The 25,303-nt window shown below is 49.8% G+C and overlaps 1 protein-coding gene across 1 annotated transcript in view; it reads right to left on the bottom strand.

Annotated features, from left to right (window-relative positions):
* LOC140429491 (casein kinase I) overlaps positions 1 to 25,008 on the bottom strand; it is a 359,065-nt gene extending 334,057 nt beyond the window's left edge. Inside the window, exon 1 of the mRNA XM_072516548.1 lies at positions 24,931 to 25,008. The gene's annotated coding sequence lies outside the window, so the exon portion shown is untranslated. The remainder of the gene's footprint in view (positions 1 to 24,930) is intronic.
* Positions 25,009 to 25,303: the final 295 nt, after the last annotated feature.

Below are 25,303 nucleotides of genomic sequence, written 5' to 3'. Positions count from 1 at the left end.
CTCCTCCACCAGCTTCGCTAAGTTCTACTTGTGGAGCATCGTTCATTCCGTCGCTACCTGAATCCCCAAATACCTGAACCTATCCCTAGCCACCTTAAATGGCATTCCCCCCCTATATTGGCTTGCCGTCCCAACTCATTCACCGGGAACACTTCACTTTTCGCAACATTCAGCTTATACCCTGAGAACTCCCCAAACCTCCCCAGCAGGCTCATGACCCTTCCCATGCTCCCCACCGAGCCCGAGACATACAATAGGTCGTCGGCATAGAGCTACGCCCGATGCTCCCTCTGTACCCTCATAATCCCCTGTCACTCGGCTGACTCTCTAAGACCCAAAGTCTGTATAGCCAGCGCAAACAACAACGGCGACAGCGGGCACCCCTGCCTTGTTCCCCTGTGTAGTTCAAAACTCCGGGAGCTCATATCATTTGTCTGTACACTTGCCCTTGATGCCACATAGAACAAACGCACCCATGCCACAAACCCAAACCTTCCCAGAACCTCAAATAAGTACCGCCACCCCACCTGATTGAATGCCTTCTCCGCGTCCATGGACACCACAACATTCGGTACCAGGGCCCCCGACAAATTCATGACTACATTCAACAACCTTCTCATATTGCTCGAGAGATGCCTGCCTTTCACAAAACCTGTTTAGACCTCTGCAACAACCTCTGGGACGCAATCCTCCAACCTTCCCGCCAACAACTTAGCCAATACTTTCACATCAGTATTCAACGATAATATGGGCCTATACGGTTCACATTCCACCGGGTCCTTCCCCCTTTCTGGATTAACATAATCACTGCCTGCGTCATTGTCTCCGGCAGCTCCCCCATCTCAAACACCTCATTAAACGCCCCCAAAACATGTGGTGCCAGGTCCTTCGTGAACTCAAAGAGGAAACAAAGAGTAGGGATTAATGGGTCCTTTTCAAATTGGCAGGCAGTAACTAGTGGGGTACCACAGGGATCGGTGCTGGGACCCCAGCTATTCACATTTTATATTAATGATTTGGATGAGGGAACAAAATGCAACATCTCAAAGTTTGCAGATGATACAAATTAGGTGGAAGGGTGAATTGTGACGAGGATGCAGGGATCCTACAGTAAGATCTGGACAGGTTGGGCGAGTGGGCAGATCTGCAATGGCAGATGCAGTACAAAGTGGATAAGTATGAGGTTATTCACTTTGGAAGCAAAAACAGGAAGGCAGATTACTACCTGAATGGTTGTAAATTGGGAGAGGGGAGTGTGCAACAAGACCTGGGTGTCCTTGTGCACCATTCACTGAAGGTAAGCATGCAAGTGCAGCAGGCGGTAAAGAAGGCTAATGGTATGTTGGCCTTCATTGCGAGAGGTTTTGAGTACAGAAGCAGGGATGTGTTGCTGCAATTGTACAGGGCCTTGGTGAGGCCACACTTGGAGTATTGTGTGCAGTTTTGGTCTCCTGCTCTGAGAAAGGATGTTCTTACTCTCGAGGGAGTGCAGCAAAGGTTTCCCAGACTGATTCCAGGGATGGCGGGACTGTCATATGAGGAGAGGTTTATGTTATTCTCTAAGTCTGTATAAAGATTGTAGACTTCCAGTTAACACAAATACTTTATTCAGTGGGTTTGTTCTGTTTCCAAAGCTTAACTAGATATAATACAGTCAAGAGGTATGACGAGTGAAGCTAAGGTAAGCTGCCTATGCTGAGCTGTCTCTGTGTGTTGCTGCTCCCTGGCCCTGTGCTTCTGAAAGAGGCGGATCCTACCTTGGGCTGGACCCTTTATACCCGTCTCTGATGCCCTCGAGTGATGCTGTGGCTGTTAATTCTGTCTGTAGTCCCTGGTGTATGTGCAGATGTATGTACAGATGTACAGATCACTATATCCCCCCCCCCCTTTTATTGAACATGTTTTCTAGACTGGCCTCAAGAAAACTTTACATAACAAGTGGTGAGAATATGCAAACCTGCACACTGTGAAAATGATAAAGTAATACAGAAACAATTAACTGTGTTGTGAGTCCATCGTGAGGAATGTCCATGTTCGTCTTGTGTGTGTGTTGAAGTGTCGTCACAAATCTAGCCGGTCGGGTGCCTTACGGCTTCTGCTGGAGCGTCTTAATGGTGGTAGTAGGGATGATGGTTTGATGTCATCAAGAGTACTGTCTGGGGTTGTGTGGCGAGGAACATCCTGTGGACAAATGGACTCGGTGAAGTCCAGTGTGGGAAATACTGACGTTGTAGGTCGAATCTCCAATAGATCCCAGCGGTTACGGCGAAAAAGCACTCCCGCAGACGATTTGACACTTTGGGACCGTGGTGCCTCCTGCCTGATCACCGTGGCTGACTCAGACCATCCGCCTTCTGGGTCCCTGATTCTGATGGTGTCACCTATTGTCAGTGGCTTGAGTGGGATCGCATGTTGATCGTAGTATAGTTTTTGTTTGGAGCATAGTGCCCGCATGTCATCGAGAACTGGTGCATTTCCGGGGTCTCGGAATTGCTTTGCCGGTAGGGTTGTCCGGATGTCTCTGCCGAAGAGCATTTGCGTTGGCGACAGTCCTGAGCTCAATGGGGTTGCTCGGTACGATAACAGAGCTAGGTTGATGTCGGAACGTGACTCGGCTGCTTTGCTGATGAGTCATTTAATGATGTGGACACCTTTTTCCCCTGTTCCATTTGATTGCAGGAAGCGATTCTGTGTTTCACCGTTGTCTGACCTCGACTTTTTCTTGTGTTTGTGGTATTGATTCTGTATGTCATCGTTTGTGAAAGCTGTTTTGCTTGTTTGTTCTGGAGCAGATGTGAATTTGTGAGATTCTTTATCATGCCATGGCATGTTTGTAGTCTTGTCATTGTTTTGCAGTGTGCTGTGGCATTGTCCTTCACGTGCAGAGTTGTACCATGTTGTACAGGTCGTTGTTTCATTGTTGTTGTTTTTGTTGCTTCTGTCTGTGTTGTTTTTGTTGTCATTCTTGTTGTTGTTTCTGTCGTTCCTGTCTTGGTTGTTTTCGTTGGCGTTCTTGTTGTTGTCGTTCTTGTTGTTATTTTCGTCACACTTGTTGATTCTGTTTTCGTTGTTTTCGCTTTTATTCTTGTTCCTTTTCTTCTCATGCTTGTTGTTTCTGGGATGCTTCTTGTTGCTTTTGTCGTTCTTGTTGCGCTGCATGTTGTTTTTGTTGTTGCTGTTGTTCTTGTTTCTGCTGTGCTTCCTGCGGTTTTTGTTGTTCTTGTTGCGCTCAGTAAGTGTGCCATGTGGATGATTTGAGTCATTGTCACAGTTATTGATGTCAGTGTCCTTTGTGGTATCTGCTACATTGAGCGTTTCTTCTTGAGAATTGTGAGAATGATTTGATGTTGCATTGATGTTGGTGACATCAGTCATTTGTGGTGGATTCGATTCCTCTTCTTTGCTTACTTGGTACTCCTCCTCTAGAGTCATTTCTGGTTTACTTGAATTATCATTGAGTTCTTGGTGCTCCTATTTTGGAGTCATTTCAGGTTCATTTGAATCATCTGTGATCTCTTTGTGCTCCTTTTCTGGTGTCAAAATCTTCAGGATTTCTATTGACGTGGTCTCTCTGGACTCTTGGTGCTCCTCTTCTGGAGTCAAAATCTTCAAGATTTCAATTGACGTGGTCTCTCTGGACTCTTGGTGCTCCTCTTCTGGAGTCAAAATCTTCAAGATTTCAATTGACGTGGTCTCTCTGGACTCGTGGGTGGCCGTCCTCTGATTATTGAGTGCTTCTGTGCAGACGAGCTGAGATATGTCAGTCTCGCTGTGATCCTGCACATCCTGTATGGGAATTATGAGTTCTTCGTCACTTGTCTCACATACAGTGGGTAGACATTCAGTGTCTTCTTCTGGTGGCTCAAATAAGCTTGATAGATCTTCATGGTTTTGCACATGCATGGCGTTCGCTATGGAGTGTTTGCTCGCTTCCATTTTGAGTCTGTCACTGAGCTGTCTGTGGAGGCTTGCGTCACTCTCTTTGTGGAGGCTTGCGTCGCTCTCTTTGTGGAGTCCCTCATCGCTCTCTGTGTGGAGTTTGTCATCGCTTTCTCTGTGGAGTCTGTCATCGCTCTCTTTGTGGAGTCGTGCAGTGTTCTCGCTGTAGAGTCGATCTGTGCTCTCTCAACGGAGTTGTTCTGTGCTCTCTTCGGCTTGGGCATTGCTGTCATCCAATGTACCGACGATCTGCCATGGCACCATGGTATTGGATTCATCTACCATGAGAAGAGTCATATTGAGCTTTTCAACCGTGTGATCAGGATCTCCGAATAACTCAGCCATGTCTGAGCAGTATTGTGTGTATTGTTCGTTGGACAAATCATCGCTTTCTGTTTCGGAGTTGTGATCGTTCTCTTCATGTTCAATGAACAAATCATCTTTGGAGGCTGGGACCCTTCGTGGGGCGTGGACCACTCTCTGTTTCTTGGCGTCAGGCCGCAGCATAATCCTGCACTCATGAATCGGGATGTCATATATGCTGGGCTAAAGATTCCCCAATCTGAAGAACTCACCGTCGGGGTCTTCACGGTACAACACCTCTAGTTGCGGTTCGGATTTGGTACATGGGGTGGCCATCTCCCAAGATGAAATCTTCGTCTGAGTCGTAGTCTACAAGGACCATATCATCTTCTAGGGCGGTGATAACTGCTTGTTCCAGGGTGTTGTGAAAGTTATTTTCAACTGCTGGTGTACGTTTGGGCATTGTTCTGTCTTTTGAGGCAAGAAAATTGGGTTTTGCAGCTTTAAATTTCTTTTTGTTCATTTTCGTGCATTTCCCTTTTAAGTGGGCATGGTCCTGGGCCTCTGACGTCATGACGCTCGTGATGTCATGCGTAGGACTCGATTGCCCATGCGCACTACGAGTTTCCTGTACTGTGCGCTCTTTTCGCAACTGCACATGTGCGGCTCCTTTCTCAAGATGGTTGCCGCTCAGAACTTCCTTCAATCCTGCCTCTGCCTCGTGGTAAGTTTTGGCTCCGTTTTCTCCAATTTTCTTTTCTAGACACTGATTCTGTGTTTGTAAAGACTGACAGTATTGATTTTATTTTTGTTCATAAGCAAGGCATTTTTGTACAGCAGTTTCTAGAGTTAGATGCTTATTTTGTGATAGTTCTTCCCTCAAATTTTTATCAGATAGTCCAGAAAGTAATTGATGCATTATCACAGTGTCTCTGAAATCAGCACAATCACAGCCTTGAGGTATTAACTTGAGATTTGTAATAAAATCAGAGCACGGCCCTCCGTTTCTCTGACAAGAGTTAAATCTTTCCAGCATCGCACCAGCCTGACTGTTACAACGTTTAGCAAATTTTTTGAGTAAACCGTCTACTTTGGTGTTGTCTTCACCTTCGAAGTAATTAAAGCAATTATACATTTCTCTAGCTTCATGCCCTCCTGTTGAGAATAGTGGGGCTATTTTTGTTGCGTCAGAGGCAGTGCTGAAATCATTAGCTGTAATAAATATTTGGAACAGCTGTTCAAACATTTTCCAGTTATAACTTAAACTACTGGCTGTTTCCAGCTGCCATGGAGTTCCAACAAGTTCCATCAAATCAGTTAGCCGTCAAGGATCCATTTCCTGTGAAGCCTTCCACAGTCGAATATCTGGTTTAAGTTTTTCTTCTCTTGCTGGTGTCCAGCTAGCTTTCTGAAATCACTCCTGGTATCATATGTTATTCTCTAAGTCTGAATAAAGATTGTAGACTTCCAGTTAACACAAATACTTTATTCAGTAGGTTTGTTCTGTTTCCAGAGCTTAACTAGATATAATACAGTCAAGAGGTATGACCAGTGAAGCTAAGGTAAGCTGCCTATGCTGAGCTGTCTCTGTGTGCTGCTGCTCCCTAGCCCTGTGCTTCTGAAAGAGGCGGATCCTATCTTGGGCTGGACCCTTTATACCCATCTCTGATGCCCTCTAGTGATGCTGTGGCTGTTACATCTGTCTGCAGTCCCTGGTGTATGTGCAGATGTATGTACAGATGCACAGATCACGACAAGATTGACTAGGTTGGGATTGTTCTCGCTGGAGTTCAGAAGAATGAGGGGGGATCTCATTGAGACTTATAAAATTCTAACAGGACTAGACAGGGTAGATGCAGGGAAGATGTTACCAATGATGGGTGTGTCCAGAACCAGGGGTTACAGTCTGAGGATTCAGGGCAAACAATTTTGGACAGGGATAAGGAGACATTTCTTCACACAAAGAGTGGTGAGCTTGTGGAATTCATTACCACACGAACATAGAACATAGAACATAGAAAATACAGCACAGAACAGGCCCTTCGGCCCACGATGTTGTGCCGAACCTTTGTCCTAGATTAATCATAGATTATCATTGAATTTACAGTGCAGAAGGAGGCCATTCGGCCCTTTGAGTCTGCACCAGCTCTTGGAAAGAGCACCCTACCCAAACTCAACACCTCCACCCAACACCAAGGGCAATTTGGACATTAAGGGCAATTTATCATTGGCCAATTCACCTAACCCGCACATCTTTGGACTGTGGGAGGAAACCGGAGCACCCGGAGGAAACCCACGCAGACACGGGGAGGACGTGCAGACTCCGCACAGACAATGACCCAAGCCGGAATCGAACCTGGGACCATGGATTGTGAAGCAATTGTGCTATCCACAATGCTACCGTGCTGCCCTTAAGAACAAATAAATCTACACTATATCATTTTCCCGTAATCCATGTACCTATCCAACAGCTGCTTGAAGGTCCCTAATGTTTCCGACTCAACTACTTCCACAGGCAGTGCATTCCATGCCCCCACTACTCTCTGGGTAAAGAACCTACCTCTGATATCCCTCCTATATCTTCCACCTTTCACCTTAAATTTATGTCCCCTTGTAATGGTGTGTTCCACCTGGGGAAAAAGTCTCTGACTGTCTACTCTATCTATTCCCCTGATCATCTTATAAACCTCTATCAAGTCGCCCCTCATCCTTCTCCGCTCTAATGAGAAAAGGCCTAGCACCCTCAACCTTTCCTCGTAAGACCTACTCTCCATTCCAGGCAACATCCTGGTAAATCTTCTTTGCACCTTTTCCAGAGCTTCCACATCCTTCCTAAAATGAGGCGACCAGAACTGTACACAGTACTCCAAATGTGGCCTTACCAAAGTTTTGTACAGCTGCATCATCACCTCACGGCTCTTAAATTCAATCCCTCTGTTAATGAACGCGAGCACACCATAGGCCTTCTTCACAGCTCTATCCACTTGAGTGGCTGCGGTACACCACTGGTAACTGGGATCCAGGCTGAATATTTGCCATCCACCACCACTCTCTGACTTCTATCGGTTAGCCAGTTCGTTATCCAACTGGCCAAATTTCCCACTATCCCATGCCTCCTTACTTTGTGCAGAAGCCTACCATGGGGAACTTTATCAAATGCCTTACTAAAATCCATGTACACTACATCCACTGCTTTACCTTCATCCACATGCTTGGTCACCTCCTCAAAGAATTCAATAAGATTTGTAAGGCAAGACCTACCCCTCACAAATCCGTGCTGACTATCCCTAATCAAGCAGTGTCTTTCCAGATGCTCAGAAATCCTATCCTTCAGTACCCTTTCCATTACTTTGCCTACCACCGAAGTAAGACTAACTGGCCTGTAATTCCCAGGGTTATCCCTAGTTCCTTTTTTGAACAGGGGCACGACATTCGCCACTCTCCAATCCCCTGGTACCACCCCTGTTGACAGTGAGGACGAAAAGATAATTGCCAACGGCTCTGCAATTTCATCTCTTGCTTCCCATAGAATCCTTGGATATATCCCGTCAGGCCCGGGGGACTTGTCTATCCTCAAGTTTTTCAAAATGCCCAACACATCTTCCTTCCTAACAAGTATTTCCTCGAGCTTACCAATCTGTTTCACACTGTCCTCTCCAACAACATCACCCCTCTCATTTGTAAATACAGAAGAAAAGTACTCATTCAAGACCTCTCCTATCTCTTCAGACTCAATACACAATCTCCCGCTACTGTCCTTGATCGGACCTACCCTCGCTCTCGTCATTCTCAGTAGTAGTACGAAGTAGTTGATGCCAAAACTTTGAATATATTCAAGATGCGGCTGGATATAGCACTTGGGGCGAATGAGATCAAAGGCTATGGGGAGAAAGCAGGATTAGGCTATTGAGTTGGATGATCAGCCATGATCGTGATGAATGGCGGAGCAGGCTCGAAGGGCCAAAAGGCATCCTGCTCCTATCTTCTATGTATCTATGTATCTATGAACTCCTAATAAAATTCCGCAGAATGTCCATTCGGCCCTGGAGCCTTCCCCGACTTCATACCCCAATACTATTCAGCACCTCCCTCAGACCCAGGGGATCCTCCAGCACCTGCCTCTTTACGTCCTCCAACTGGGGAAATTCCACCTCGTTCAAAAACCCACCTGTCCCCCCGGGTCCGCCTTGTACAATCCCTGGTAATACTCCCTAAACGCCTCATTTAGCTTCTCCGGCTCCGACACCACATCCCCAGCCCCAGTCCGTATCCTCAATATTTCCCTGGACGTGCCCTGCCTCCGCGGCTGGTGCGCTAGCATGCGGCTCGCCTTCTCCCCATACTCATGCTACATTCCCCTTGCCCTACGTATCTGTCCTACCGCCTGCCCCATTGTCATCCTATCAAATTGCCCCTGCAACTCTTTCCTCTTCGCCAATCCCTCCGTGGTGGGCGCCCTTGAGTACTCCCTATCCACCTCCACTATCTCGCTCATTAGATGGTTATATTCCTCCCTCCTTTCCCTATCTGCCTGAGCCTTGAAAAACGACCTCTGCATTCAACGCTTCCTAACAAATGGCCGCCGACACCTCCCCATTTTGAATCAACTCCACATAATCCTTAATCACCCACCGCCTGTCACAAAAGCCTCCATCTGCCAACAACCCCGAATCTAACCTCCACCACGGCCACTGCTCTGGTCCCGATCGGAGTCGAATCTCCAGCCTATGGGGCGCATGGTCCGAAATAACTATCCCTGCCTCCACTTTATTCGTATTCCCTACCATTACAAAATGCCAGCACCTCAGTTCCCCAGCGTTGTTCCACTCAGTTCTCCCCCAACTTATGCTCCTTGATGAAGTCCTCAGCCACTTATGGAGTCTCGAAGTAGTATTCCCGGCCTTCAAATGTCACCCACAACTTTGCCGGATAGAGCACCCCAAACCTGATCCGCTGTCGGTACAGCACTGCCTTGGCCTTGTTGAACCCTGCACACCGTTTCACCAACTTGGCTCCAATGCCCTAATATATTTGTACCTTGTTCCCCTTCCATTCGCAGCTGCGCTTCTCCCTGGTCCAACGTAAGATCTTCTGTTTCTCGACAGATTTCTGGAGTATGACGACCACCGTCCGCGGCGGCTCCCCAGCTCTAGGCTTCTGCCTCAGAGACCTGTGTGCTCTGTCCACTTCAGGGGGCCTTATCTAGCACCCCGTCCACCACCAGCCCCACCAGCATCTTCCAGACGTACCTCGTGGCACTCACACCTTCCACTCCTTCAGACAGGCCCACTCTTCACAGGTTCTGCCTTCTCAAAGTGTTCTCCTGCTCCTCCACCTTTGCTCTCAACATTTTGAAACGGTCTCCTAAGAGCCCCACCTCTGCCTCTAGTGCCACCACTCGAGATCACTCCTTCAATTTCTCGGATCTGTGAGCCCTGCACCTCCAAACACGTCTCCACTCATTCCATCCAGCTCTTTAGGGGTGCCACAGCTCCATCGATGGCCTTTGAGCGATCCTCCCGCATACCCACCATCACAGCTTCTGATGTCAGATCGGCCTACCTGATAGTGAACCCTTGGAAGGGGACGGGCCCAGACGGGATCCCGTGTCGTGCACTCAGAGCCTGCCTGGACCAGCTGGCAGATGTGTTCGTGGACATCTTTAACCTGTCCCTCCTCCGCTCCGAGGTCCCCACCTGCTTCAAGACGACCACTGTCATACTGGTGCCAAAAAAGGACCAGGCAACGTGCCTCAATGACTACCGTCCGGTGGCCCTGACATTAATCGTAATGAAGTGCTTTGAGACGTTGGTCATGAAGCACATCAACTCCATACTCCCAGAATGCCTAGATCCACTGCAATTCGCATACCGCCGCAACCGATCCACAGCAGACACCATCTCCCTGGCCCTACACCCATCCCTAGAGCATCTCGGCAACAAGACTCCTACATTAGACTCCTATTTATTGACTACAGCTCCACCTTCAACACCATAATCCCAGCCAAGCCCATAGCAAAGCTCCAAAATCTAGGACATGGCTCCTCAGTCTGCAACTGGACCCTCGACTTTCTGACCCACTGACCACAATCAGTAAGAATAAACAACACATCCTCCATAATAGTCCTCAATACCGGGGACCCACAAGGCTGCGTACTTAGCCCCCTCCTATGCTCCCTGTACGCACATGACTGCGTGGCAAAATTTGGTTCTAACTCCATCTGCAGGTTTGCTGACGACACGGCCATAGTGGGCCGGATCTCGAATAACGACGAGTCTGAATACAGGAGGGAGATAGAGAACCTAGTGGAGTGGTGCAATGACAACAATCTATCCCTCAATGCCAGCAAAACTAAAGAGCTGGTCATTGACTTCAGGAAACAAAGTACTGTACACACCCTTGTCTGCATCACCGGAGCCGAGATGGAGATAGTTAACAGCTTCAAATTCCTTCAAATTGTCTCCAAAAATCTGTCCTGGTCGACCCACGTCAACGCTACCACCAAGAAAGCACAACTGTGCCTACACTTCCTCAGGAAACTAAGGAAATTCAGCATGTCCACACTGACTCTTACCAACTTTTACAGATGCACCATAGAAAGCATCCTTTCTGGCTGTATCACAGCCTAGTATGGCAACTGCACGGCCCAAGGCCGCAAGAAACGTCAGAGTGTCATGAACACACGAACCTACCTCCCATCCATTGACTCCAGCCACACCTCCTGCTGCCTGGGGAAAATGGGCAGCATAATCAAAGACCCTCCCACCCAGCTTATTCACTCTTCCACTTCTTCCATCTGGCAGGAGATACAAAAATTTGAGTACACGCCGAACAGATTCAAAAACAGCATCTTCCCCACCATTACCAGACTCCTAAATGACCCTCTTATGGAACTGACCTGATTAATACTACACTCCTGTATGCTTCACCCAATGCCGGTGTCTATGTATTTACGTTGTGTACCTTGCGTTGCCCTATTATGTATTTTCTTTTTATTTTATTTTATTTTCATGTACTAAATAATCTGTTTGAGCAGCTCGCAGAAAAATACTTTTCACTGTAGCTCGGTACACATGACAGTAAACAAATCCAATCCAATCCAATCTCCTTCCTCTGCTGGCAGAACTCCTCCTTAATAAAAGCCATCAACTGCTCCATCTGGGGCTTTCCACCTTGCACCAACTCTTTTCCCTCCACCATTCTTCCACTGGCTACTGCGCCACAGGTTTCCTCCAACTCTTTGCCAGATCTCTCGCCGTCTTCTGTCGGGTTTGGTAATCAGCAAACATACCACTCCCGGGAGAAACTACTCCTCCGACCTTCAACTATATCTTTTTTGTCAAAATTACACCTAATATTGGGTAGAAAGAGCTCTTTCCTATGCCTTTGAGCAGGAGCTGCCCTGTGTGCGACCACTCACACCATGGTAGCCACTGGAAGTCGTCCTTTAAGAATTTTAACTGACATTAATTACTTTAGCTCCTTTCTTTATGCTTTGCTGGGATGCGGGTGTCACTGGCAAGGCTAACATTTGTTGCCCATCCCAAATTTCCCTTGAGCTAAATGGCTCGCTAGGCCTCGTCAGAGGCAGTAAAAGTTCAACCACATTGCTAAGGATTGGGAGTCACATGTGAGCCAGACCAGGTAAGAATGGCAGATTTCCATCGCAAAGTGGCATTAGTGAAGCACATGGGTTTAAACGGCAGTCGATAGTTCTGTGACATTTGGCGAAATTCTCCACCACGCAGCGCCAGTTCCCGGTGAGACGGAGAATCTCGTGGAAGTGAAGAAAACGGGATCAGCTCCCGTTTCCGATTTTCCATACCCCGACTGGTGGCGGGATTGAGGTTCATGCCCCGCACCCACTCAGCAGGCCGAGCACCAAACTCTACGGGCCCGCTTGATTCTCCAGACCTTTGGGCTGGGAATCACGTTGGCGAGAATCACTACAACAATTGACAAGCGTGGCCCTGATGTGGTAGACCTTGCGGTGGGCAAAGTGGGTAACTCTTTAAGGCAGTTGCACTGCAAATCCATCCGAAGGCCACCCTTCCCCCCCGACGACAAAGGGCCTGTGCACCCCCCCCACCCCCACCAAACCCACCCTCCACCACCCCACAGAGACCCCCTAAATAAAGAGACCCCACTAGAGAACTTACAAAATAAAGGGATTCCCCCCCCCACCCCCAGAGATGCCCTAAAAAAAGTGATTCCCCCCCCCCCCCACCCCACAGACAATTTCTCCAGCATTGCTCCATGATTGACATGTCCTGGCCAACCTCAAACAGAATGAAGTGCTTTCCTATCATCTCCCTTCACACTTGAGTGATTTTGAAGTGGTCAGCTGGAAATTGACAACACTTAATTCTGGTAGTCCAGGAGCTGTCAATCAAAGATTGATGTTTATAAACAATGCAGTTAGACACTTCAGCATTACTCAACTGTGAAAGAAGATGCATGGAGCAATGCTGACAGCTGTGTGTGCGTGTGTGTGTGGAAGCTGTCAATCACAGCCAATATCAAAGAGAAATTAATGAATGGCTTGCAGCCATTCTGAGGAGGTTTAAACACAGCTTTTTCCAGGAATTGACAGGTTTTCTTTTTCCAGGATTGACAGGTGCTGCTTCCTCTCTCTGAACCAGCAGGTGTATTGCCTGGTGAGTGTTAAAACAGGAGTTTGATGTCAACTTCCGGTAGTGGCCATGACCTGCTAGGTCACGCGAACGGCAGCTCCTGCCGGGATCGGTGTTTTGGGCCGCTAAAAGGAGCGGCGGCGGCAATTAACAGGAGGGACCGGCATGGGAACAGACGTGGGAGAGCCCCCCCCGCTGATGAGGACCAGGAGCGGAGCTGGCAGACGCGCAAACCCGGGGAAGAAGGTCGAGAAGGTCCGGGAGGACAAAATGGCGGCCGGAGAAGATAGGGAGGTGTGGGCCCAGTGGGCCAGAGAACAGCAGGAGCTCCTTAAAAACTGCTTCATGGAGCTGAAAACGGAGATGCTGGCCTCCATGGAAAGAATTGTGGTGACCCAGAAGGCGCAGGAGAAGGAGATCAAGGAGGTGAGGAGGAAGGTGGCGGAGAACGAAGACGAGATCCTGGGCCTGGCGGTGAAAGTGGAGGCGCACGAGGCGCTCCATAAGAGATGGCAGGAGAGGCTGGATGACGTTGAGTGCAGGTCTCGGAGCCACAATCTGCGGATCCTGGGCCTTCCTGAAGGAGCGGAGGGAGCAGACGCGAGCATGTACGTGGCCACAATGCTGGGGATGCTGATGGGCGCGGGGGCCCTTGGAGCTGGATGGGGCGCACAGGGTTCTCGCCAGAAAGCCGAGGGTAAACGAGCCACCGAGGGTGATGGTGATACGGTTTCAGCGCTTGGCAGACCAGGAGCAAGTCCTGCGATGGGCGAAGAAAGAGCGGAGCAGTAAGTGGGAGAATGGCGAGATCCGATTACCAGGACCTGGGAACTGAGCTGGTGAGGAGGCGTGCAGGTTTTAACTGGGCGAAGGTGGTCCTCCACGGTAAAGGGGTGAAGTTTGGGCTCCTGCACCCGGCGAGACTGTGGGTAACATACCAGGACAGGCACCACTATTTTGATACCCCAGATGAGGCGTGGTCGTTCATCAGGCAGGAGAAGCTGGACCTGAACTCAGGGACTGTTGTATGGGGATGAAATGTGCGGGTGGGGAGGGTCCGAGGGGAGGACGGTGGGTAAAGCATACATTTATGGGCATGTCTGCGCTAGTTTGGTTGGGGGTTTTGTTGTTTGTTTTGCTTGTTTTCCAGGTGTTCGGTGCTAGGGGGTGGGAAATGCCCAGGACGGGCTGTCCAGCGCACGGTAGGGGGTCCCAGATGGCGCTTGCCTCTCTACCCTGTGGGGGAGGGGGGGGGAGGGTGGCCCGAAGGAAGCAACAAGTTAAGGGTTGGTATTTTGAGGCAGGAGAGGCCGGGGTCAGCATGGGTGAGCTGACTCACGGAAGTACAATGGGGGGGGGGGAAACCAGAGCTAAGCGGATGCTTGGCAGGGGGGGGGGGGGGGGGGGGAAGTGGGGGGGAAGGGGTGCTGCTTTGCTGACTGAAGGGGAGCCAGGTGAGGGGTATGGATGGAGAGTTGGGCGGGGTGGGCCGCCGGGGAGAGCTGGAGGAGGGAGGCGGGGCATGCGGTTGGCCGAAAAATGGAGATGGCTAGTCGGCGGGATGGGGGGGCGGTTACCCCCCCAACCAGGCTGATCACGTGGAACATGAGGGGCCTGAATGGGCCGGTCAAGCGGTCCCGCGTGTTCTCGCATTTGAAGGGGTTGAAGGCGGACATGGCCATGTTGCAAGAGACGCACTTAAAGTTCACGGACCAGACGAGGCTAAGGAAAGGATGGGTGGAACAGGTGTTTCACTCGGGGTTAGACTCAAAGACCAGAGGAATGGCCATTTTGGTCAGTAAACGAGTAGCGTTTGAGGCGGGGAGCATCGTGGCGGACAAGGGGGGCAGATATATAATGGTGAGCAGCAAGCTGCAGGGGCCCCGGGTGGTGTTAGTGAATGTATATGCCCCGAACTAGGACGATGCAGTCTTTATGAGGCGCGTGTTGGGTAGGATCCCGGACTTGGAGATAAGTCACCTGATTATGGGAGGGGACTTTAATACGGTCTTGGATCCGAGCTTGGATCATTCCAAGTCCAGAACGGGAAAGAGGCCGGCGGCGGCCAGGGCCTTGTGGGAGTTCATGGGCCAGATGGGGGGAGTGGACCCCTAGAGGTTTACGCGGCCAAGGACGAAGGAGTTTTCCTTTTTCTCCCATGTCCATAAAGTCTATTCGCGAATAGACTTCTTTGTGTTGAGTAGGGCGTTAATCCCGAGGGTGGAGCAGGTAGAATACTCGGCCATTGCAGTCTCGGACCATGCCCGCACTGGCTGGACCTGCCACTGGGGGCGGAACGGGGTCAGCGCCCTCTCTGGCGACTGAATGTGGGGCTGCTGGCGGACGAAGAGGTGTGCGGGAGGATAAGGAGGAGTATTGAGAATTATGTGGGAGCGAATGACACAGGAGAGGTGACGGTGGCAGTAGTCTGGGAGGCTCTGAATGCGGTCATTAGGGGAGAGTTAACCTCCATTAGGTCCCATAGAGAGAAGAAGGAGAGGGTGGAGAGGGAGAGACTGGTGGGAGAGATACTTCGGGTAGATAGGAGGCCCCAGAGGGGGAGCTGTTGAACGAGCGCCGGAAATTACAGGCGGAGTTTGACTTGCTGTCCACGGGGAAGGCGGAGGCGCAGCTGAGGAAAGCGAAGGGGGCAGTTTATGAGTATGGGGAGAAGGTGTGTAGGATGCTGGCGCACCAGCTGCGCAGGAGGGAGGCATCCAGAGAGATTGGGGGAGTGCGGGATAGGGAAGGCAACATGGTGCTGAGCCCAGAGAGGGTCAATGAAGTCTTCAGGGAGTTCTACGGAAGGTCATACGAGTCGGAACCCCCAGGGGAGGGGGAAGGGATGAGGCGGTTTATGGACCGGTTGAGGTTCCCAAGGGTGGAAGCAGAGCGAGTGGAGGGACTGGGGGCCCCGATTGGATTGGAGGAGGTAGTCAGGGGGCTGGCAGGCAGGTAGACGGGCAAGGCCCCGGGCCCGGACGGCTTTCCCGTCGAATTTTATAAGAAGTTCTCGGAGCTGCTGAGCCCGCTCCTGATGAGAAACTTCAATGAGGCAAAGGAGAAAGGGATCCTCCCTCCGACAATGTCGCAGGCATTGATCTCGCTTATCCTGAAGAAGGAGAAGGATCTGCTTCAGTGTGGGTCCTACAGGCCGATATCGCTCCTGAACGTGGATGCCAAGCTGTTGGCAAAAATTCTGACCACCAGAATAGAGGACTGTGTCCCGGGAGTGATTGGGGAGGACCAGACGGGTTTTGTTAAGGGCAGGCAGCTGAACGCGAATGTGAGGAGGCTCCTGAATATTATCATGATACCCTCGGAGGGGGGGGGAGGTGGAGGTGGTGGCTGCGATGGACGCGGAGAAGGCCTTTGACAGGGTGGAATGGGAGTATCTGTGGGAGGCGCTAGGCAGGTTGGGATTTGGGGAGGGATTTATAGGGTGGGTCAAGCTGCTGTACCAGGCCCCTATAGCGAGTGTGTCCACAAACCGGCTAAGGTCGGAATATTTCAGGCTGCACCGGGGGACGAGACAGGTGTGTCCCCTGTCCCTGTTGCTGTTTGCCCTGGCAATTGAGCCGTTGGCCATTGCGCTCAGGACTTCGGGGGATTGGAGGGGGCTGGTGCGTGGAGGGGAGGAGCACCGGGTCTCCCTCTACGCGAATGACCTGCTGTTGTATATTTCGGACCCGTAAGAGGGGATGGGGGAGGTCATGCGGATCCTGGGGGACTTCGGGAGGTTCTCGGGGTATAAGTTGAACGCGGGGAAGAGTAAGCTGTTCGTGGTCCACGGTAGGGGCCAGGAGAAGAGACTGAGGGAGCTCCTGCTCAGGATAGTGGAGAGGAGCTTTCGGTACTTGTGGATACAAGTGGCCAGGAACTGGGATGCCCTGCACAGGCTCAACTTAACCCGGCTAGTGGAGCAGGTGGAGGGAGAGTTTAAAAGGTGGGATATGCTCCCGCTTCCCTTGGCGGGACGGGTGCAGACTGTGAAGATGACGGTTCTCCCCAGGTTCCTCTTCATATTTCAGTGCCTCCCCATTTTCATCCCCAAGTCCTTCTTTCAGCGGGTGAATAGGAATGTTACGGGATTTGTGTGGGCGAATAAAACCCCGCGAGTCAAAAGGGTATTCTTGGAGCGCAGCCGGGGGGTGGGGGGGTGGGGGGGGGGGGGGGGGGGGCACCAGTCTAGGGGCACTTGTTACGGCTCCGCTGCCGTTCTCGCCGGCGCGATACACCACTAGTCCGGTGGTGACGGCGGCACTGAGGATCTGGGGGAAGTGGAGGAGACACAGGGGAGAGGAGGGGGCCTCGGTGTGGACTCCGATACGGAATAAACACAGATTTGCTCCGGGTAGGTTAGATGGGGGATACCAAGGCTGGTATAGGGCAGGTATTAGGAGGATGGGGGACCTGTTTATAGACGGGGTTTTCCCCAGCATGCAGGCGCTGGAGGAGAGGAGAGGCCTGCCCCCGGGGAATGCGTTCAGGTACCTTCAGGTTCGGGACTTCCTTAGAAAACAGGTGGGGACATTCCCGCGGCTGCCCCCATGTAGGATCCAGGATAGGGTGGTGTCTGGCGTCTGGGGAGGGAAGGGGAAGGTGTCGGACATATATCAGGAGCTGCAGGAGGTAGAGGAAGCCTCAGTGGGAGAGTTGAAGAATAAGTGGGAGGAGGAGCTGGGCGAAGAGCTGGATGAGGGCCTGTGGGCCGATGCCCTGGGCAGGGTGAACTCCTCCTCATCATGTGCCAGGCTCGGATTAATCCAGTTTAAGGTGGTGCATCGGGCGCATATAACGGCGGCAAGTATGAGTAGGTTTTTTTGGGTGGAGGAGAGGTGCCCGAGGTGTGCGGGGAGTCCGGCGAATCATGTCCATATGTTTTGGGCATGCCCGACGCTTAAAGGATTCTGGCAGAGGTTTGCAAGGGTGATGTCTAGGGTTTTGGACGCTCGGGTGAAGGCGAGCCCAGCGGTAGCGATATTTGGGGTGGCGGAGGATCCTAGTGTGCAGGAAGCGAAAGAGGCCGAGGTACTGGCCTTTGCCTCCCTGGTAGCCTGGAGACGGATTCTGTTAATGTGGAGGGACTCGAAACCCCTGAGTGTGGTGACCTGGGTTAGCGACATGGCGGGGTTCTTCAGCCTGGAGCTAATAAAGTTCACCTTGAGAGGGTCCTTGATGGGGTTCTCCCGGCGGTGGCAACCTTTCCTTGACTTTCTAGGGGAGCAGTAAGTGTCAGCAGCAGCAGCATCCTGGGGGGGAGGGGGGGGGGGTTCAGGTGGGGGGTACTGTTGATACAATGTGAGTTGGGCATGGAGACAAAACCCACCTCGTTCTGTTTCACTGTAAGCTGTGGGCTATGTTTATTGTTATTTTTTATTACTATCTGTATTTCTATTTTTGTTATGTAACGCTCATTGAAAAAACTTTAATGAAACTTTTTTTTTTTAAAAAGCAGTAATTTGTTTCAATGCCTCTGTCTAGACTGCTCACTAGCTTCCAGACAGGGATCTCGCTTCTGGGGGACTTCCTGACAAGGACTCTCTTCTGGGGAAGAGCGTGTTGTGCAAAAAGACCCAACCAGCACAAAACAAGAAGTAAATACCCTGAATGTGATGCAGAGGACACCCTTGGCTGACTATAAGATACATTCATGATAATTCTATTTGGCTAATGTAATAACCAACTACTTCCTTCACTCTGAAAGTGTGCCATCATCAATGGAAAGTTCCTCTGACACTGCAACATACAAAGCTCCCGTTCATACAACATAACCAGAGAAACTTTCAAGTCCATCTGCCGTTGTCGGGCCCCTTCCGTGAAGACAAGGCCATCGCAACAATCGCTTCCACAAGGATTCAGCGGTGGGCCTTATTATTGGCTGCTTACGAATACTCTTTCGAGCACCCTCCAGGGACGTAGTTTACGCATGCTGATGCATTGAGCCATCTTGCTCTGCAGACTGAACTGACCTCTTTATACATCTTCTCTACTGAGAAGTACTGCACTCCTGCATGCTTCACCCGATGTCTGTATCTATGTATTGACATTGTGTATTTTATGTTTGCCCTATGTATTTTCTTTTCATGTATGGAATGATCTGTCTGAACTGTATACAGAACAATACTTTTCACCGTACCTCAGTATGCGTGACAATAAACAAACCCAATCCAATCCAACAAGCCCGCCTACAGCGGACAAAGTTGTTGCAGTCGTGAATTTTATGGACTCTTTGCCCGTCACCGTGTCGCTTATTCATGACTGGCGCAAACCGACCCATCCATGCCACCTCGTGCCCCACAGGAGGATACCGTCTTCGACGGTCAACTCCAAGATCTTTGAGGAGAAAGCCTTCAACTCCCTTGATAGCTGTCGATGCTGGCCACTGTACAGTACCAGATAACTCATGTTGGCTTTGAAGGATCGAAATGCGTCAACACCACTGAAGAGTACAATTTCACTCTTCTAAACGCCTCATCCTGGGCCTTGCCCACACCCAAGGCTGGTGTTTCTTGAGGAGCAAATGAAGGGGCACCACGATGGCCACCAAATTCAATATGAATCTGCCAAAGTAACTGACCAATCCAAGAAGAGAATGAAGCTCCGTGGCATCCCGCGGGGCAGGGGCCAATTTGATGGGTCTCATCTTCTCAGCGACCGGGTACAGGCCATCTTGGTCCACCCGATACCGCAAATAGATGACTTCCTTAGCATGAAACAGGCACTTCACGGGAGCGGGCAGACCTCATAACTGGTGAAAGCGCTTCAACACTGCCTCAAAGTTTCATAAATGCTCCTGGTCGGTGGTTCCGCATATCGTCGAAATAAACTGCAACATGCGGCAATCCGCTCAGGATGTTCTCCATGAGACGCTGGAAGACTGTGCATGCTGAGGATATTCTGAACGGCAGCCGGGTGTACTCATAGAGACCCTTGTGCATATTAATGGTGACAGACTTCCATGAGGGCTTATTAAGCTGGAGATAAACATTGTTCATGTTCAATTTCGTAAATCTGCAGCCACCGGCCAATGTAACATAAAGGTCCTTGATGCAGGGTAAAGGATAATGATCTAACCTCGAAGCCATGTTCACTGACAATTTATAGTCGCTGCGGAGGTGGACTGTGTTATTCAGCTTCATGATGGGGATCACTGGTGTCTCCCAATTGGCGAAGCACACAGGTCTAATGATGCCCAAACTCTCCAAGCGGCGAAGTTCAGTCTCGATTTTCTCCACTTACGCATAGGGAACTGGGTGGGCATGAAAATATCGCAGTTGGGCTTCTGGGTCCACCTGAATCTTGGCCACTGCCCCTTTAACTGTACCTAAGCCAGGCTGGAAAACCTTGGGTAATTTGCTCAGAACCTCACACAGACCGCCAGATCCCTCTTGGAGTATATGTTGCTAATCCAACTGCAGGTGGTGAAGACAATTACAGCCCAATAGGCTAGGCCTGCTTCCTTTCACGACAATTACAGGAAGTTTTGTGAGGGCCACAAAGAATCCAGTACGATTTTTGTAGAGTCAAACAGAAAGTAACTTTATTTACACCAATATGTACACAGCACCAATAATTCACTGCTACTTCCTTCTCTAACCGGTTCCACATTGGCCAGCTCTATTTATACAGCTGCAACTACTAGTGATTGCCCCACCCCCTCCCCTCATTGGAGGAGCTCATACTCCCCAAGAGTCATGGGATAACCAATTGTCCCCAGCCAATAGGATTCAGGCAGGTTATAACATCAAGGCAAACCGACTGGTGCCCATAAACTACCAGGTTAAGGGTCATCCCCACAATATTAAGTCCTTCCCCAGTATAAGGGGCCAAACGAACTGCCGTGTCAGCTAGAGGCAAAGTGTGCACACCCTGTTTAATAAGATCAAAGGTGCTCTGCACCAGCAATGAAATGGCAGTTCCCATATCCAATTCCATCTGGAGCATATGGCCATTCTCCTTTATCGGAATACAAATAGGGGCCACACGGAGTGCTGCCAAACAGTTCATCTGCATCCTGGCCTCATCCTCGGCCTTTTCTTGGTCATCTAGATGTGAGGCTGACGCCTACCTCAACCATGGTGCTTGGAGTGCTGCCCTGCTGCTGCTTGCGGTTACACCTAAACTGGTGCCCACACGTTGCACATAGGCAAGAATGCCCTTCAGCCGAGTCTGGGGATGTCCCACATCTTAACGGCTGGCCCTTCGCCCAGAGCCTGGGGTTGCTGCAACGGTCAGTCCGGGTCATAATGATACCACGTGAGGAGTGACACCCCAAAATGTTCACCTCTATCCCTTGTATTTCTTGAACGCCGCATTTGCGCTCTCTCGGGACAAAGAGATCTACGGCGCCTGTTGAAAAGTCAGGGAGGTTTCGCCAAAAATTTCTTTTTTGCATTTCGATTATTTATACCGCAGACAAAACTCAGCTATCTTCCATAGCCGTGATATAAACTCAGTGATGGACTCACCAGGGGACCTCTCCTCCGTATTAAAGCGATACCTTTGAACAATCACTGACAGGGTAGGGTTAAAGTGTTGTGCCACAAGTGCCATGAGTTGATCAAACAAGTGTGTATTTGGCACTGCTGGGTGAGTAAGACTGCTGATCACTCAAAACCTGTGCGCCCTGCAGGCCGTCAACAGTATGACCATCTGGTCCTCGTTCCCAGTGATATTGTTAGCCTGGAAGAAATAACGCATCCTTTCTGCGTACTGGTTCCAGTCTTCAACACCTGCGTCAAACCACCCAAACAGAGGCATGGCAAAATAATTTGTTCAAACCTGGGTCCAGAGTGGGCAGCACGGCGCAAGGGTTAGCATTGCTGCCTCATGACCCCGAGGTCCCAGGTTCGATCCCAGCTCTGGGTCACTGTCCGTGTGTTGTTTGCACATTCTCCCCGTGCTTGTGTGGGTTTCACCCCCACAACCCAAAGATGTGCAGAATTAGCCACGCTAAATTGCCCCTTAATTGGAAAAAATTAATTGGGTACTCTAAATTTTTTTTTTTTTTTTAAACCTGGGTCCAGAAACCAGGTGGCTCAGCCGAGGAGTTCGCAGCATCAACAGCAAATCAGTATACTCCTCATCGCCAGTTTAAAAGGACACGGGGAGTCCAAACTGAGTAAAATAAAGAACTTTGATTTATTTGCAATAACGGTGTATACACTTCCCGGTACATCCCTACCAGATCTCTCTCTGGTCGGTGCCTTACTGGCCGACCTTTTATACAATGCTAAACGGAGTTCCCCCCGCCCCTCAGTGGGTGCGTTCGTACTCCGCATGAACCACGGGAAAGACAATCATTCCTACCCCGTAAGTGCCGTGTGGCATATTTATTTGTTCTCAAGGGCAGCACGGTAGCATTGTGGATAACACAATTGCTTCACAGCTCCAGGGTCCCAGGTTCGATTCCGGCTTGGGTCACTGACTGTGCGGAGTCTGCACGTCCTCCCCGTGTCTGCGTGGGTTTCCTCCGGGTGCTCCGGTTTCCTCCCACAATCCAAAGATGTGCAGGTTAGGTGAATTGGCCAATGATAAATTGCCCTTAATGTCCAAATTGACCTTGGTGTTGGGTGAAGGTGTTGAGTTTGGGTAGGGTGCTCTTTCCAAGAGCCGGTGCGGACTCAAAGGGCCGAGTGGCCTCCTTCTGCACTGTAAATTCAATGATAATCTATGATTAATCTAGGACAAAGGTTCGGCACAACATCGTGGGCCGAAGGGCCTGTTCTGTGCTGTATTTTCTATGTTCTATGTACACCTGTGTCCTCTTTCTATGGCACACCCACAGATGGAAGATAGATTAGAATGATTTCCTGTGGAGCAGAGAACATATGCAGCTTTCTGCAAAAACAACTTGCATTTATATGGTACCTTTAATGTAGTAAAACAGACAAAAGCATTTAATATAACAAATTATCAGACAAAAATCGAAAATCAAGCCACATGAGCGATTTTACAACTGAGGACATGGTAATTTTTCAATAGATTGTTTAAAAAGAAGAGAGAGATCTGACAGTGACCAAGAGTTTTTCTTTGTCTTCCCTTATGGGTGAGGTTTGTGGCCATCTTAGGTGGGCCTTAGCCTAGGTATTTGGCGTAAGGACTAGATACTCCTTCATGGTGGAAATGGCTGACTCTGGGTTGGGGTCGTGGGCAGTGAGAGGTGCCCAATTATACTTGTCTCTTGGAACAAAAGAGGTTTAGGGGGTCCAGTGAAATGGGCGAGAGTTTTCTCGCACCTGAAGAATTTACGGGCTGATGCGGTGTTTTTATAGTAGACCCACTTGCGGGTGGGACCAGACCAGGCTCCCGAGGGGTTAGGTGAGCAGATATGTCATTTGGGCTTTGATAGTAGGGTCCTGGGGTGGCAACTGTAATTAATAAATGGGCCCGTTTTTTGGCAGACAAGGTTGTGGTGGATCAGGGTGGTAGGTATGTGATGGTCACTGGGTCACTGACAGGCAAATTAGTGATACTGATAAATGTATATGCCCCAATTTGGGATAATATTGCATTTATAAGGAAGCTGTTGGCCTCAATACCAGACCTGGACCCACACCAGCTGATTCCAGGGGAGATTTAAATTGTGTGTCAGACCCGAGACTTGACTGTTCTAAACAGAAGTCATTGCCCCCATCAGGGGTGGCGAAGGCGCTGTTGGTGTTTATGAAGGAGATGGAGGGGCAACCCCGTGGAGGTTCATACACCTGGGGGGTAAAGAATTTTTGTTCTTTTCTTCCCCAGTCCATAAGGTATATCCTAGGATAGACTTTTTCATGGTGGGAGGGTCCCTTCTTCTCGTGTGAGGAAAACAGAGTACTTGGCTATAGTCATTTCAGACCATGCTCCTCATTTGGTGGATTTGGTGTTGGAGGTAAGCCTGGTTCAGGGCCTGGTGTGAAGACTGGACGTGGGGTTATTGGCACACATGGGGTTCTGTGGGTGTACATCCAAAGCTACAGACAGGTACATAGGATATAATAGGAATGGGTCGGTCTCGCTCTCCATTTTGTGGAAGGCCTTGATGCCGGTGATTAGAGGGGAGATTATATCACACAAAGCACATGTAGATAAGGAGTCTAGAGAGGAGCGCCAGCAGCTAGTGGACAAGATTCTGGAGGTGGATTGCAGGCACTCGAAAGACCCAACTCCGGAGGTCCTGGTAAGCAGGATGAAACAGCAGACACAGTTTGATCTGTTGTCCACAGGAAAGGCGATGCACCAGTTACGGTTTTCGAGGGGGGGGTCATTTATGGAGGGTGGAAGATGAAAAGCTAGCCAGGCAAACATTAGAATAGTCAAGTCGGAGCTAACAACGGCATGGATAATGTTTTTAGCAGCAGAAGGGTTACAGATGTGGAAGTAGAGGTTTTGGTGATGGAGAGGATATGGTGTTGGAAACTCAGCTTCGGGTCAAATAAGGCACCAGTGTTGCACACTGTGCAGTTCAACCTCAAGCAAAAGCCAAGAAGGGTGATTGAATTCGTAACTAGAAAATTAGTTTTTGGCGAGGTTCAAAGATAATGGCATCAGTCTTCCCAATGTTTAATCACATTAAGGGCGGGATTTCCCAGTCCACCAGCTGCCTGTTTCTCGGCTGTGCGGTAGTCACTGGTGGCGGGATTCTTTCCGGCGCTTGTCAATGGGATTTCCCATTGAATCCACCACATGCTGCCGGGAAACCCATGAGTGCGGGTGCGCTGCCAGCGCGAAAAGAGAATCTCAATGGCCGGAGAATTCCGGCCAAAGTGTTTGCATATCCAATATTGGGTTTCTGACAGACAACGTGACGAATCAGGTGCAGTGGAGGGATTGACAGAAGTGGTGTAGGGGGGCAGAGCTGGGTGTCATCAGCGTCTTGTGGAGTGTAATGTATTTTAAGGCAGTAACGTCGAAGGGAAGCATGTGGATGAGGAATAGGAGGAGCAGGATAGAGTCTTCAGGAGCAGCATGGGAATGCCATGCTTTTGTTCAGTGACAGTGAATGTGGGGGACAGTAGAAAGAATTGAAAGAAAAATGGAATAACATCACAATCCCATAGCTGCCACATACCCTCCTATTCCATCATTTCCGACACCTTCTTTGGCCTTCTTTCCATGCTTCCTCCTTACAGAGGGTGAGAAGGCAGAGGTTTACCATCATCACCTCTTGCTGGTTTTTCCCCTCTGAAAAAGAAAGCAGAAAGGGCCAAATTACTTTTAATTGACATGACATGCATTAATATGCAGTTCCTTTAATGCAGCCATAATGGGTGTGATGACATATGTCTGCAACAGGAAGTTATATGTTATATATTATGACCTCATTGGATGATGCCTTTCTGTGAGCTGGAACCATGTGAGGCTATGAGTAAAGGAAGACTTGCAGACGAAGGGCTAGGGGTGTTTAAGGTACCTTGATACTTTATGGATAATGATGGTAAGTA

This window comes from Scyliorhinus torazame, chromosome 9 (assembly GCF_047496885.1).
Source record: "Scyliorhinus torazame isolate Kashiwa2021f chromosome 9, sScyTor2.1, whole genome shotgun sequence".
NCBI classification, from domain to species: domain Eukaryota; kingdom Metazoa; phylum Chordata; class Chondrichthyes; order Carcharhiniformes; family Scyliorhinidae; genus Scyliorhinus; species Scyliorhinus torazame.
Note: the sequence above shows the minus strand (reverse complement) of the source record. Positions and strands in the feature narration are given on the sequence as shown.